This window comes from Phocoena sinus, chromosome 9 (genome assembly GCF_008692025.1).
Source record: "Phocoena sinus isolate mPhoSin1 chromosome 9, mPhoSin1.pri, whole genome shotgun sequence".
NCBI classification, from domain to species: Eukaryota; Metazoa; Chordata; class Mammalia; order Artiodactyla; family Phocoenidae; genus Phocoena; species Phocoena sinus.
The window spans coordinates 36,114,837-36,131,553 of NC_045771.1; positions in this window are offsets into that span (position 1 = coordinate 36,114,837).

Consider the following 16,717-nt stretch of genomic DNA (forward strand, 5'->3'; position numbering starts at 1 on the left):
TGGAAATGGGGTGGCAATAATAAAAATGTTTATTTTCTCAATTTTGGATTATTTTTATAAATATATATTTATATTAATCCTTTTATGTCCTTTTTTCATACTGTACCTAATTTTTGAAGTTATGATTTTTGTAATATATACCATAAAATGACTCCTCTAAACTTCATAAGTTAGAGGTCACAAAAATTCCTGGATTTATCTCTGTAAGTAGAGTCACTAAAAATGACTGATGGGAAATTAAAACAATGGCATTTGTTAGAAAAACTCAAATGCCCATAATTACAGAATGTGCTTTATGAGGTATATTCTGCATACAAAGAGCAAAGGTGTTCTAAGTCTGATGAACAACAAAGTCTGTGTTATGTGAATAAATGGCAAAAAAGGAGAGGAATTATGTGATGCCTGTGTTGCTTGTCTTCTGTGTGAGGAGTATTTTCAGAGATTGAACTAGGTGTATACTGGTCCCTTAACCCTGATGCATCACATCCTAGAACCCTGAGGGTAACTACAGATGAGTTATTGAAGCTGCTTACAGAATGGTTCACTAAAAACAAACAAAGACAATAAAATAAGGATTTTAATCCAAAAAAAAATTGTTTTACTGTGAGAGCCAGAAGCTAGGACATATGGTTCATCATACCCCAAGCTCCTTTGCCCTATTCCCCCAAATCTGTCTAATCAAGCACCTAGGCTCCTATGTAGCCTGCAAGAAATTGGGATAATCATCCTTCACTTTTCTGTACAGACAATATGAATATTTCAAACAGAATCAATTTAATTTTTAAGTAGGCAAATGCATTCATTAAAAAACAATACACATTTGAACCATACAGATGAAAAATTAAACATGTAAAATATTAAACCAAAAAGGCTGTTTTAAAAGGATACAAGTAAATGTTGGTGAGGATGTGGAGAGAAGGGAACGCTCCAACACTGTTGGTGGGAATGTAATTTGGTGCAGACACTGTGTAAAACTGTATGGAGGTTCCTCAAAAAACTGAAAATAGAAATACTATATGACCCAGAAATGCCACTCCTGGGTACATAACTGAAAAAAAACCAAAAACACAAATTCGAAAAACGACATGCACCCCAATGTCCATAGCAGCGTTATTTAGAATTGCCAAGGTATGGAAGCAATGTAAGTGTCCGTCAACAGATGAGTGGATAAAGAGATGGCATACACACACACACACACACACACACACACACACACACACACACACACACACACACACTGGAATACTACTCAGACATAAAAAAGAATGAAATTTTGTCATTTTGCACAACATGGATGGACTTGGAGGGCATTATGCTAAGTGAGATAAGTCAGACAGAGAAAGATAAATACTGTATTATATCACTTACATGTGAAATCTAAAAAATAAAACAAACTAGTGAATAAAACAAAAAAGCAGCAGACTAACAGATGTAGAGAACAAACTAGTGGCTACCAGTGAGAAGAGGGAAGGGGGGAGGGGCAATATAGGGGTAGAGGATTTAAAAAAAGGATTATTATGGGATTATATGAAATCATGTTTGTGCAACTTTTGAAAATTGTAAAGCTCTAGAGAATTTAAATAACCTTTCATTCAATGAAAAAAAAGGCTGTTTAAAATTCATAAGCACATACAGATTAAACAAGATGACACTAGTTCAAAGTGTTTACTAAAACACAGTGCAGATACAGAGATCACTGAAGGTCCTTTAACTAAATCCTGTAGGCATACGATTCCCAAATCAAGTAGTTTACCCATCTCCATGTGTCCTTTGATGCTAGAGTATATGGAATGGAGGAATGATACACAAGAGACATGGAGAGAGGGTAGCTGCTTAAAGGATGGAAGTCAGGAGAAATCAGTACCAAATAAAGACACTACAGGAACATCCCATCGTAGGGAATAAAGGCTGTCACTAATAATTCCTAGAAGGTTTTAAAGGAATACCCTTCTTAATACTTAGCTCCATTCTTTTACAAAGATCAGCTGTAGAATAAGTTTGATTGGTGAGATAAACATTACCCAAAGCATCTGGCTTGCTGCAATTTCTGCAACTGAGCTGCATATATTGATGTGTCTTCAAATACATACACACACACACACATACACACACACACACACACACACACACACATCCTCCTTTACAGCTCTTGACACATTTGTCCTTTTCCACAAGGTATCCAGAATAGAGAAGGCAAGAAAGCAAGTTTGGGGTTGTGCAACACTAAAACTAACACTAGGTGGAACAGTATATTCAGAGTGGGTGTGGAAAAAAGAGATCAGTTTTGAAAATAATTTTACAATAATTGAGCTGGATGTGAAATTCGGTTTGGTGCAGGAACAGTCTCGACTGAGGAAACACTGTACCATGAAGTTTACTTTCAGGAGTCATTGCCCTGTATCTGCTTCATCTGTACTTTCAGGGACCTGGAGTAGCTATGTTCCCCAGAAGTTTCCATCTGCGATCCCTTTCTTTTCCTACTCATCTGTCATCTCCTTATCCTCCTTCTAATTTCATTCTTCTAATCTGGAAAGGCCTTTCCATCTCCTTGCATCACTCTAGGTATTTGACCATCTCAAAATTGAGGACATTGAACGTGAAAGAGTATAGGAGTCAGAAGTTCAGCAATTCATTCTATTCTCCACTAAGACTAATAATGGTGTCTTTATTTTCTCTCCAAATTGTTTTCCCTTGGTGTAAAAGTAACATGTTTATGGATTAAAAAAACAACATGTCATATACATCATGTTTTATATCCTGCAATTTTTTCAGTAATTTATAATGGCTGTCTGGCTTTGCATTATAGTCATGTATTATAATTCAGATCATAATGCTTTAAAATCTCACAGTTGTAACATTATAAAAACATCTCCAAGTTTGGAGTGCAATACTTAACTTATTTATACTTCACACTAGAAGATAAACAGAAACAATTACCTTATTTTTTCCAGAGAAAGGAGCTTACCCATCCAATGATAGCCATAATACTATTATAAGGGTGCACTGGAGTACTATTGGGGTTAGCACAATGTTAGAGGGCATTCCTTGGGGTCAGAGCAAGATAATGAAGTGCACCAACAGAGCCTTTACACCAGCCCAGCATTTTCTAAACTTGGTTCCCCAAGTTTCAAGTGTCACAAGAACATAGCAGTGGGATGGCTGGAAAATATTTTTAATATTTCCAAGAGCTTAAGAAATTACATACATTTGCCTACGTAAAGTCAATATGAGCTAAGCACTAATATTTTTGGCTTTGCTAATGCTATGTTGATTAACTCATGCTGTTTAGAATTTCTTATTGGCATTTATACGTAATTAATTAATAAAATATATTTTGCAAAAAAATGTTTAATTAAATAGTTTGAGGTAGACAAAAAACTTTCAAGTATCATAAAGCCCATTCTGACAAAGTAACCAAAAGGTTCTTGATAATGAAAAGAAATGATTAAGATTCACTAACTTAGGAAGATTTCTAAAACAAATACTCATAGGTTTTGGCTGAGCCTTTAAATATATTCCTTTGTGAAAACCTGGTTTAGACATTCTCTTAAACCTCTTGCAGAAGGAGTGACAATGCATTTAGACACTTGGTGTAGGAGAGAGAGCATGAGGACTGGTACTCAAGAAAAAGGATGTGGAAAATAAAAGCCCAAGTTTGTTTGGAATAAAAATAAAGTATTAGTCAAGTTCTGGTGGACATGTTCATATTGTGTTTGAAATTCAAATGATTTCAGGGCAGAGAATGTTATGCCCTTGAAAGAACAGAAGTAACCAATAAGATAAAAACATAAAGGATAAATGCTATTGTGGAAAAAGCATCTGGTTGGATTATACTCTAGGCTCTGAAATTGGGGTGTGACTGGGAATTTAATTCCATCTATGGAATCCCATTTATGGGAAGACAGCCATACCCATTTATTTACACATTCTCTATGGATGCTTCTGACCTATAGTGAATGACAGAGTTGGCTAGTTGCAACAGAGACATAGCCCGCAAAGCTAAACATATTTACCATCTGCCCCTCTACAGAAAAACTTCGCCAACCCTCATTCTAAAATATTACTGTGGCTTCTGGGTATAGAATGTACTTGAGGGAGCAAGAATGGATATGAAAAGATCAGTTTAAAGAATGTTGTTTTTGGTAGTACAGGCCAGAGATGGAAGCTTAAATTAAGTGGTGCTGATGTCAGAGATACAGAGCTACTGATGAATTTGAGAGAGATTTAAGAAGTAAGCTGGACATAAATTAATGATTTATTGGATATGGTTCATGAAGCAGAGGAAAGTTTTAAGGATAAATTTTATGTTTATGTCTTGTACTGCTAGATGGATGGTAGTGTCATTTACTAGGAGTGTACCAGATTTAGGAGAACGATAATGAGTTTAGTTTTGAACCTGTTGGGTTTGAGTTGTCTTTGAAACATCCAAGAAAAGATACAAAGTTCTCAGCTGGGGTTAGAGCTCAGATAAGAAATCTCAGGTAGAGATAGAAGTCTGTGACTATATGTGAATAGGAGCCATAGGTGTGGATAAGATTGCCTAGAAAAATATCATTGCCCAGGAGGAGAAATTTAGTGCAAACCTTGAGGAGCACCAACGTTTCTGAGCTAGGTAGAATGGGATGCCCTATAAAGAGAAACAGGAAGGGAATGTATTAATGAAATATAGAGAGAAAAAGCCTGCTTTCAGAGAAATTTAGCGAAAAGAATGTTTTAAGAAATGCAAAGTCATCAACAGTGGGTGAGCACTGAGCAAAAAGTTCATTGAAAGTAAGACAACAGAAATCATTGGTGGCCCAAGGGAGACCTGCTAAATGCAGTGATGGCAGCTGAAGCAAGACAGGTAAGATCAGAAGTAGAAATTGCAGATGGATAGACAGGTTGTATAGGCAATTTTTTAAATAGTTGTCTATGAAAAGGTAGAGACATTATTTGATAGCTCCATCCCACTGAGGCTAACTGGTAGACTCAGACATCACTTTTCCTGCAAAGATTTCTCTGACACTCCATCTTCAGCCTTGAGACTATATTAAAGTCTTCTTATATAAATTCTCACATTACTCTCATTGTAGCACATATTACCCTCTTGTGCCACTGGTGGTCTCCTCCTATTTAACTGTAACCCATTTGAGCAGTAGAGTTGAGTCTTTTTTACAGTTGTACCCTCAGCACTTAGTTCTCAACAAGTATCTGTTAATTTTAAAAGCAGAATAACAAATAATGTAACAGACTTCTTAGAATTATATGATTATACATGTCTGTATATGCAGATGCATATGTGTGTATGTGTAAGTGTGTATACACAACATTCATATACTGATTTTGAATTAAACTGAAATAAGCTTCTGTGTTATAGGGTTGTAAATAGCCTAAAATTTTTTTATGTCTTAACCCAAACTTTATTAAAGAAACTGTCTTTTTATTGATGCTATAACTTAAAACTTCTAAAATTAACTGAATTTTAAATACTTAAAATTTAAAATACTTAATAACTTACTATTAGATGATGATCACATTTAATTATTAATCCTATGTAAAGTATTATCTTTCCCAGTGGAATTAGTTACTAAAAACAGAACTATCTGTTAAGTGTGCTTTTATAAGACTATACATTTTTCCCAAATGTGAATATATAAAATAATAATGCTAGGGATAAGACAGGAATAGAGGCGCAGACCTACTGGAGAACGGACTTGAGGATATGGGGAGGGGGAAGGGTGAGTTTTGACAGGGCGAGAGAGAGTCATGGACATATACACACTAACAAACGTAGTAAGGTAGATAGCTAGGGGGAAGCAGCCGCAAGGCACAGGGATATTAGCTCGGGGCTTTGGGACAGCCTGGAGGGGTGGGAGGGGGAGAGTGGGAGGGAGGGAGACGCAAGAGGGAAGACACATGGGAGCACATGTATATGTATAGCTGATTCACTTTGTTATAAATCAGAAACTAACACACCATTGTAAAGCAATTATACCCCAATAAAGATGTTAAAAAAATAATAATAATAATGAACATGCATTCTTCAGACTTTATTAGCTGAAGTCAAGTATATGAAAGAGTATAAGAAAAGTATTTCAAGAAAATCTAGGAGTAACAACATAGAAAGCAGAATAATTTAGTGAAATTTTACAAATTACCAACCAAGTAATAGTGTAGATGCTGTTATTCTTATGTTATTTTTGAAGGCAAGGTGTTTTATATCAGAGAATAACACTGTTTTTTACTGTAGGAAATACACTTCCTCACCTATTAGAAGAATGGAAATCATTGACCCATCAGCTGTCACTTCAGATCTGAGACAATATAGTAGGCTCCCAGGCAACTGCTTGAAATATCTAATAAATACCTTTTCAGGAGGATGTGGCCTGATGCACATACAATGCAGTGGTATGGCTGCTAACTCAATTTAGGAGTGAATTAGTATTACTCCCACCACAGAACAGCACTAGAGAACAGAACAGCTAGAGAAGCACCTATATCTTTCCTTGCCACAGCTCAGCACTCATAATTGCCTTGGACTTTCTTTTTTAAAATCTTTTCAAATACTTCATTTCTATTAAAGACTTTATTATGTTTTTCAGAGCAGCTTTAGGTTTACAACAAAATTGAGAGGATTTCCTTATTATTAGATGTAGATTGTGAATTTTGGCAGAAATAGCAATATCCGGTTTTGTGTTCTTCTCAGTGCAACTTATGAGGTACAAGCTGTTGATTCGTCACAATATTATTGATTTTAACTTTGATCAGATGGTGCATACCAGGTGTACATACAGTAAAGCTACTGTTATCTGCTTTGTAATTAATAACTTATTTGTGGGAGATATTTTGACATGATATAATTATCCTATTCTTCATCAAACTTTTCCTCCACTTCTATTGATGATTTTCTAGCTCCATCATTCCTTGGTCATTCAGTAGTATGTTTTCTAATACAAATAGGGGTTTTTACTTCTCCTTGTTTATTTATATCAGTATATATTCATGGATTTCTACTTTACTCACTATAGTCCATTAATCTCATTGTTTATTTTAATGTACAAATGTCCCAGATTTGAGAAGCTGCAGCCCCTTCAAACTGTGTCCTGTATTTTTTTGACATATCTCCCTTATACTTTATTTCCTCACGTTCTGTCACAATAATTTCCAGATACATTTTGAAACTTCCTTGTCCCTAGCCTTGGAATCAGCTACTTCCCCAAGGGGTCTTGACTCCTTTTAGTGAAGAAGAATATTTAGAAATCAAGGTCTGGGCACTTAGTGTGGTCCTTTTGATTGATGTGTGTAGGAAATACACACATAAATTCACTGTAACACATACTCAAACAGGCATTCATACATATGTAATTTCTGTCTTTCTAGCTAGCTAGCTAGCTACCTATCTATCTATCTACCTACCTACCTACCATCTATCTGGGCATGTGTTTCTACTGATACCTTCATTTCTAATCCAACATCATAGCATATGATTCCTCAACATTTTCTTATTTGTAACTCAGTGGTTTTACCAATTTACCATACCACTAGAATATTTCAGAGTTCCAGTTGCTCTACATCCTTAGCAATATTTGATGTTGCCATTTTCTTCTGATTTTAGCCATTCCAGTGGTGAAATAGGGGTCTTACGTGGTTTAATTGGCATTTCCCAATGACTAATAATGTTGAGACCTTTTCATATCCTTGTTGGATGTTTACATGCTACCTTTATGAAATGCCTATTCATGTTTTTCACCATTTTTATTCAGTTGTTTGTCTTTTTATTATAGTGTTGTATGAGTCCATTATATATTCTATAATCTGTATAGAATTCTTTGTCAGATGTGTCATGAATATTTTCTTACAGCCTGTAGATGACTCTTCCAATTTCTTAGTAATATCTTTTGATGAGTAAAAGTTCTTTTTAAACATTTTTGATGAAGTCTAATTTGTCTATCTTTTAACATTAACCTTGAATGTTATTGTTTTTTTTGTCCTAGTCAAGAAATTTTTGCCTACATCCCCACCTCATTTAAACAGATATTTCCCTTTTTTCTTAAGTTTTTGTGTTTAGATTTATGATCCGTTTCAAATTAACTTTTTGTATATGAGATAGACATCAAAGTTTTTTTTTTCTTTCCCATGTGCATCTCCAGTTGTTCCAGAACCATTTGTTTAAGAGATTTTCCTTTTCTCCATTGAATTGCTATGAATCTTTATTTCAAATCAATTGACTATATATGTATGAATCTACTTCTGAACACTATCCTTGTGTGAACACTACACTGTCTTGACAACTTTGTTATAAAGGTTGAAGTAAGTTTAGTCAATTCCTCCAATTGTGTTATTCTTTTTCAAGATTGTTTGGCTATTCCATATCTATCACATTTCCATAAGAATTTTAGGATCATCTGGTTAATTTCTACTTGAAAAAAAAGAAATGCTGATGGAATTTACATTACCTGTTACTTTTCATTTTCTAACAACATAAACCACAAAAAGTAAAATGAGGACAAATTTTATGTTCATCTAAATTTAGGAAAAACTTTCTTCAATTAGTCCTGAAACCTTTGAATGAAGTATTCTTTAAGCTTTTCAAATTTATACACTGATAGGAATATATATTGGCTGGAAAAGTGAAGGTATCATAGAATTTCTAAATTTCGTTAACAGCTATCGTAACTTATATGATTCCTTAATATAATTTCAGATATAGAGTACTTTCTGCTACGAATGCTTCAAAATTGCATTGTGAGTTTAGAGAAAATGTGTTTGAAAAGTATTTACAAAATTGTTTTTATGAAATAATTTTTCAATAGAATTAATATTGAGATGCCATATTAAGAATTCACTCTTTGGAATTTCTTAAGAAGCTAATCCAATAAATAAAACAGAAAAGTAGCTAAGAAAGGTAGTATTCTCATATAAATAATCTTGCAATCTCAGTATATTTTTTGGTTAATATCTAATTCTCAAACCATATGAAAAGCAAGACAAACTACAAACAAAAAATTAATACCAGATGCTAATTGGTACTTAGCAAGTTTATAAAAGAACAACCTATGGTGTGTTTCACTTGGCATGATCTTTTGTCAAAACCATCCTTATACTACTAGGGAAAGTGTCTCTTTAAACGAGGGCCTGAAAATTCAGACCAACACTTCGAAGAGATAGGAATGCTATCACTACAACTATTCATGGTAGCTTTAATCCTAATTCTAACCAGATCTTGCCTTCTCTTCCATCTTGTTACTGTACTGGTAGTTCCAGGATCATAACATCACAGGGATGGAACAATGAAGACCTAAAAGTCTGAAAGCTTGTCTTCAAATGCTGTCTTCAATGACCTCTGCACAATAAACTGTTGGAGCCATAGAGAAAATGAGAAAATGAGAAAAATGTGGTAAGTGCTTCACAAAGTTGAATTTATTCATCTTTTTATTCTGTGCCCTTCTTGCTTTTATATTACAACATCTACATTATAAAATTATAATGAAAATTTCAAAACACACACACTTATTGGTAAAATAAAAAATTGGTTGTAGGTCACTAAATTCAGGAGAGGAAAGCTCTGAAACTTCTTATTTTAAGACAGTCTTTCTCTTTTTTGGATGAATGCTAGAATGATGTATCACAGACTATGATTACTAACACAGGGAATGCAGCTTTCAAAGAAACTACACTACAGCCTTGTCAAAGTAGAACAGTAGAAGTCAATTTCAGTCGTTCTAAGAAACAACTCAGCCTGAGGTCAGTGTTCTAAGAAAAAGTGGTTTTGAAACTAGACAGAGAAATAAGCTGGAATCTGGGTGATAATGAAGTAAAGCCAATAATCTAGAAATTGTAGAAACTGACAGGAGAGAGAGAGACAGAGACAGAGAAACAGAGAGAGAGAGAGGCTGGGGAGAGACGGGTGGGCTTATAAATCAAATTTCTTCCACTATTCTGCCTTCCAAGCAGCAACATTTTCTTGACAGAAAATTGTTTTCTTTAGTAAAGTATTTTGAATTTTTGAAAGGTGACTTCCAACCCTCAACTCACAGTATGGTTAAGTCTGGAAAGTGATGTCCAAATGAGGAGATGACAACTTATCTCTGCTTACGAAAAGAAAGAAAACTTGGAAGAAGAGAAGATGGGGAGTAGCATGAGACGTGGAGAAGGTATGGAGGTATGAAGAGTAAGGACTTGAGCAACATAATGGCAGATAGGTATCCACTGAAAATTATATGACAGCTACGATAGTCAAACAATTTTCAAAAAACAAGTTCTATTTTAAGTAGATTAGATTGTGGTTGTATTAAACAACTACCCTCTTTTACCCCAAATCTTCAGTTTGAGGAAAGATGACTTCAAGGCTAAGTTGCCATAGGCAGAGGGGAAAAAGGACTAAGATTTTTGTCTGCTGCATGAAAAAGACCTTTGATTAACTCTCTAGCTCTGTTTCCCCTAGTAATCAAAAAAGGAGTAAAATGTCAACCACACAACACTGATTATGATGGAAATGACCCATGCTTGGTGAATTGTATCTAAACGGAAGAAACTCTAAATGAACTATATAATATCTGATAGGAAGCCATAATGAGAGATATGCACTTGGAAGGTTCCCTGTCAACATGGTGACAGTCTCTCTTTCCTCTGGAACATCATCATGAGGAACACCTTTTTTTCTCAGTTGATTGGGGGAGCTAACTTCCTCTGACAGGTACTTTCATGTGACTTTAAATCTCAGGGTTTCTAGGGATTAGAGAAGCCATTCTAAGTGCTGAACATGATTATAGGAGGAGTCATTTAAATAGAGCACAGACTCAAAGTCATAGGCCTGCAAACATAAATTTAATAGGAGAGATCCCATGCTTGCTTGCAGGGGTCATTCTAATTTTTAATTAGACTAGTGGTAAAGTTCTAGGCCATCTTAACCTAGTAGATTGCTGAATCTTAGCCAAGGAGTCTTTTTCAGAGTTTGATTCATTTGCTCTACTTATTCAGAGGACTGAAGCTTATAGGCATCTGCAAACATTTGCATAGTTCCTGGGCAACGGTAGAAATAAAATGATCTTTTCTATCCTAGTCAATGTGCTCTTGTATCCCCCAAATGGGAATTATACATATTAAGAGAGCTTTTACCACTGCCTGAGCACCAACTTTTGAAGAAGGAAAGACTTCAGGCCATCCAGACATCATACACACCAGAAGTAAACAAAGTCTCTTACTTTTCCCTAGGCATGAATTCCATAAAAGTCAACTGCTACCTGGTTCCTAGCAAAGTTGGCTGGGGCTTCCTGCACCCACATTGGGAAATAGTACATTTTAAAAAATATGTTTTGAATTATTTCACCTTTTTGGCAGGCATAGTAAGAGTCTAGGGCCTCTAATATCCTTCTTTTACTCAGATAATTTTGTTGATATCACAATAACACTAACCAAGCAAATCAGACTATGGTATAGGAATTATTTTGTTAGGTAATTCCCATGGTTCCCAAATTTCTTCTAGTCCCTTTTATAATCAAGAATATATTTATTGGTAGTATATATATTATGTATTTATTTCAAATCAAGAACAAAGACTTGCAGTTCTAGTAACTGCTATGAACTTGCCAGCTTGTGCAGACACAATTTCAGACAAAACATAAGCTTCCAGAGTTTTAAAATAAATCACTACAGAATAGAGAGCCTTAACTTGGCCATTTTATCTCAAGTATATAACCCATCAGTAAATATTAGCAAGTATTCAATATAAACTGGAATATCAGTTACTTCAGGTTGGATTTTTAAAATTTTGTTATCCTCAAAGCTGGGGGAGAGGGACTTCCCTGGTGGCTCAGTGGTTAAGAATCCTGCCAATGCAGGGGACATGGGTTCGAGCCCTGGTCCAGGAAGATCCCACATGCTGCGGAGCAACTAAGCCCGGGCGCAACAACTACTGAGCCTGCGCTCTAGAGCTCGTGCACCACAACTACTAAGCCCATGAGCTGCAACTTCTGAAGCCCATGTGCCTAGAGCCCGTGCTCTGCAACAAGAGAAGCCACTGCAGTAAGAAGCCTGCACACCGCAATGAAGAGCAGCCCCTGCTTGCCGTAACTAGAGAAAGCCTGCTTGCAGCAACGAAGACCCAATGCAGCCAAAAATAAATAAATAAAATAAATTAAAAAAATAAAAAGCTGGGGGAGAGACCACAGACAACTTCAGTTGTTCAAAAGCTTATTCAGATACTAAGGATCAAACCAGAAGATCAGGGGAATTATCATGTAATTGCTCCGTCGGAGGTTTGGTTCATTTGCAAAAGCTAGAATATTCTGTCTATAATGCTATGATGTTTTACTAGTCCCAAAAATTGTCTAAATCTTTTTTCATAGTAGGCCATTTTGTCCACAAAATGGGCTGATTTCCAGATTGTAACACTGTCGACTACAGCTGACAACAGATGCCCTAAATATTTTACCTCAGATATATTACTTGGGCCAATAATAATAATGGCACAAAAGTGCCATTTGTTTATTAAGGTCTTATACATCTATAAAGCAAAGAAAATTTCAACAAAGCCAAAGTATTAATTTTGCATTGTTCTTTAGTTTCAGAGGCTACCAGCAAATCATCTACTTTTGAATAGTTATAGATCCCTTTGGTAGGATAAATTCCTCAAAGTTTTCCTATAAATAACTTGAGAAAATGGTAGTCTCAAAACTCGTGAGGAATTTTTTTACCATAGTTATTGGGGTCCTTCATAAGTAAAATCAAATAAAAACAGATCGGTCTGCAAGAGGGAGAGAAAAAGAAGTAGAATACAGATCAATCACAGAAAAGACTGCAAACAAGGGTATCAAAATCAGAATAGTTGCAGGGTTAGAAACTACAGGGGTTAATGAGACAACAAATCTATTTCTTTGAGATCTCATACAAATCTTTATAGTGGTCAACCATCTTTGTCAAATTTACCTTCCTTTTTATTGGAAATATGGGACTATTACAGAGTGAATGCCCCTTTTGAAAATTATCTGTTGTCGTTCTAATTCTTTTATAACTGGTTTTATTCTTTCTAATTGAGCTCTTGACAAAGGATGCTGTTTTACACATGGTCATGGCTTATCTTTCTCCCAAGGGAGCTCCACAAACACTACATCCGGAGTACAGAATACGACAGCCTTAAATTTGCATAGCAATTCTCTCCCCAGTAGATTTACAGGAGATTCAGCAGAAAGAATGCCTGTTTCTCAGTCAGAGAACCTATCTGTATGGGAATTGTGGAGGGCAAGGAACAAGTAAAGGATGACCCAAAATAGCAACAACCTGATCTGTCGCCAGATGGAAAGCGAGTAATGTCCAAGGAAATTGCATAATAAGCAGCTATCAGAAAAGGCAAAAATAGATTAGCCTGAGGAAAAGTTATTGACTCACATAGTTCATCAGTTCCCACCTCCAAGATTCTCTCAATCTGTCCATTTTGAACCACTTGTCAAGTATTTCCTAGCTGAGGTTGTCCTTTTAGGCTCTTTTGACTCTCTTATCCTTACAATTCCTGCGTCCTTCAGAGTCTCTTTCTGCAATTCCTCTTCCAATGTCCTAGTCTCTTGCAATAACAATTTGCCATCTCTTTTCTTGCTTTCTTCCCTTCATAAATGGACCAGTAGAGTTCTAACTGAGCAGCCAAGGCAACAGTCTAATCTCTTCTTTGTCTTTCTCTAGATTATACTCAAAATGAGTACCTACTGCTAAAATTTGAGTAATAGTCTGTCCTTGCCATCCCACCACTTTTTCCTTAACTTGTATTTGGATAATTGGCAATTGAGCCAAGACAAAAGTGGTTTAGGGCCAGAGGGCAATTGTGATTTGCCCTTGGATTTAGGCCAAAAAATTTTGAGAGTCTCAACAAACCAATGATGGAAGTCAGTGGGGATCTCATGCATCTTCTGAGCACACCACTGCAACTTCTCTCAGCTTATCTTTACCAGAAAGATATCAAGTATGGCTGTTAGCAACCACTCTCAAAGGATCTCTAACACTCATAGCTCTTCCATAGGTGCGAGGGGGATGGGGGACAAGGGGAGTGGCAGATAGTTGACGTTGCTTGGCCACCATTCCACTTAATATGGTGATTGTCTGGACCCCAACATTGGCTCTATCAAAGGAAAAATGTCTTCTTGTTGCAGAAACCCAGGCAGTAGTTTGTACACATCTTCCATGTGTCGGGCTGTAAGCTGAAAAGATGCTTCTGAGTACTTCTGCAAACTACTAGGGCATAGGGAAAAGAAGGCTTTTTTTTTTTTTTTTTTTTTTTTTTGCGGTACGTGGGCCTCTCACAGGCTCCGGACATGCAGGCTCAGCGGCCATGGCTCACGGGCCTAGCTGCTCCACAGCACGTGGGATCTTCCCGGGGCACGAACCCGTGTCCCCTGCATCGGCAGGCAGACTCTCAACCACTGCGCCACCAGGGAAACCCAAAAGAAGCCTTTAAATAAGTTATATCAGCTGATGAGAAAGGCACATAAATTACCCAGGAGCCCTGGATAGCTTCTAAGTGGCATTAGCTTTGCTGGCTGTCCAAATAGGAAAGGCTAATTTTCCTCTCATTGAGATAAGAAAAACATAAACTCCGTGACACTTTGGTCTTCTTTCTTGGGTTGGCATTCATCAGCTTAACACCTTGTTTGTTTGCTTTTTTCCAAGTGACTAGGGCAGCTAGTCTCCATCCAGTTGCCTTCATAAAGGAACAATGTCTTACATCCAAGTTCATAATCATTCCATGATTCTGTCTCTTTATCACGTCTGCCCTAAGTGGTGCGTGAAGGCTAAGGGACTCCTGAAGGTGGAATCTGGTTTATAACATGAAGTGGACCCAGAACTAGGCCCGAGGTATATAATCCTGTGCTCTCAAACAGAGCAGGTCATTCACTAACAGCTTAGAAAGTACCTCCTCATCCTTCTTTACAAGGAAATCCACTAATGACAGGAAGCACCCTTTTGTAAGATCATCACCTCCCCTTCTGAGGTAGAGGGAGCAGAGGGAGCAGAGACAGCAGAGAAAGGAGGAGGAGGTTTCTATGAAATAGAAAGTGCCTTTAATTCTCATTTCCCCTTCTACTTTTTCCAGTCTCTCTTTCTGTCTATGAAAATCATTTTTACTTTCCTCTTAGAATGATATTCATCCCATAAATATCCAGTTGATTGGGATGAGGCCCTTCCAAGAATCTCTGCCAATGTGTTACTTTATCCAAATCAAAAGAACTGTCTTAAATATTGTTAAAATGACTCTACTACCCAAGGCAATCTACAGATTCAATGCAATTCCTAACAAATTACCACTGGCATTTTTCACAGAACTACAGCAAAGAATTTTTAAATTTGTATGGAAACACAAAAGACCCTGAGTAGCCAAAGCAACCTCGAGAAAGAAAAACGGAGCTGGAGGAATTCGGCTTCCTGACTTCAGACTATATACAAAGCTGCAGTCATCAAAACAGTATAGTACTTGCACAAAAACAGACACATAGATCAATGGAACAGGATAGAAAGCCCAGAAATAAACCCACACACCTATGGTCAATTAATCTACAACAAAGGAGGCAAGAATATACAATGGAGAAAAGAGTCTCTTCAGTAAGTGGTGCTGGGAAAACTGGACAGCTACATGTAAAAGAATGAAATTAGAACATTCTCTAACACCATATACAAAAATAAACTCAAAATGGATTTAAAGACCTAAATGTAAGACTGGATACTATAAAACCCCGAGAGGAAAACATAGGCAGAACACTGACATAAATTACAGCAATATATTTTCGGATCTGTCTCCTAGAGTAATGGAAATAAAAAGAAAAATAAACAAATGGGACTTAAAAGCTTTTGCACAGCAAAGAAAACCATAAACAGAATGAAAGACAACACATAGAATGGGAGAAAATATTTGCGAACGATGCGACTAACCAGGGATTAATTTCCAAAATATACAAACAGCTCATGCAGCCCAATATCAAAAAAACAAACAACCCAATCAAAAAATGGGCAGAAGGTCTAAATAGCACATGAAAAAATGCTCAAAATCGATAACCATCAGAGAAATGCAAATCAAAAACACAATGAGATATCACCTCACACCTATTCGGAATGGCTATCATCAAAAAGACTACAAATAAATGTTGGTGAGGATGTAGAGAAAAGAGAATCCTTGTACACTGTCGGTGGGAATGTAAATTGGTGCAGCCACTACGGAAAACAGTATGGATGTTTCTTAAAAAACTAAAAATAGAAACACCATATGATTCAGCAATTCCACTCCTGGTATACATCTGAAGAAAATGAAAACACTAATTTGAAATATACATGCACCCCAATGTTCATAGCAGTGTTTTGTACAACAGCCAAGATATGAAAGCAACCTAAGTGTTCACCAACAGATGAATGGATAAAGAAATGTGGTATATATACACACAATGGAATACTACTCAGCCATAAAAATAATAAAATTTTGCCATTTACAGCAACATGGATGGATACCTAGCGTATTATGATTAGTGAAATGTCAGAGAAAGACAAATACTGTATGTTATCACTTATATGAGGAATCTAAAAAATGAAACAAAGGAATGAATATAACAAAACAAATAGACTCAGATACAGAGAACAAACTAGTGGTTACCAGTGGGGAGAAGGAAGGAGGGAGGGGCACGATAGGGGTAGGAGATTAAGAGATACAAACTATTATGTATAAAATAAATAACCTGCAAGGATATACTGTATAGCGCAGGGAGTA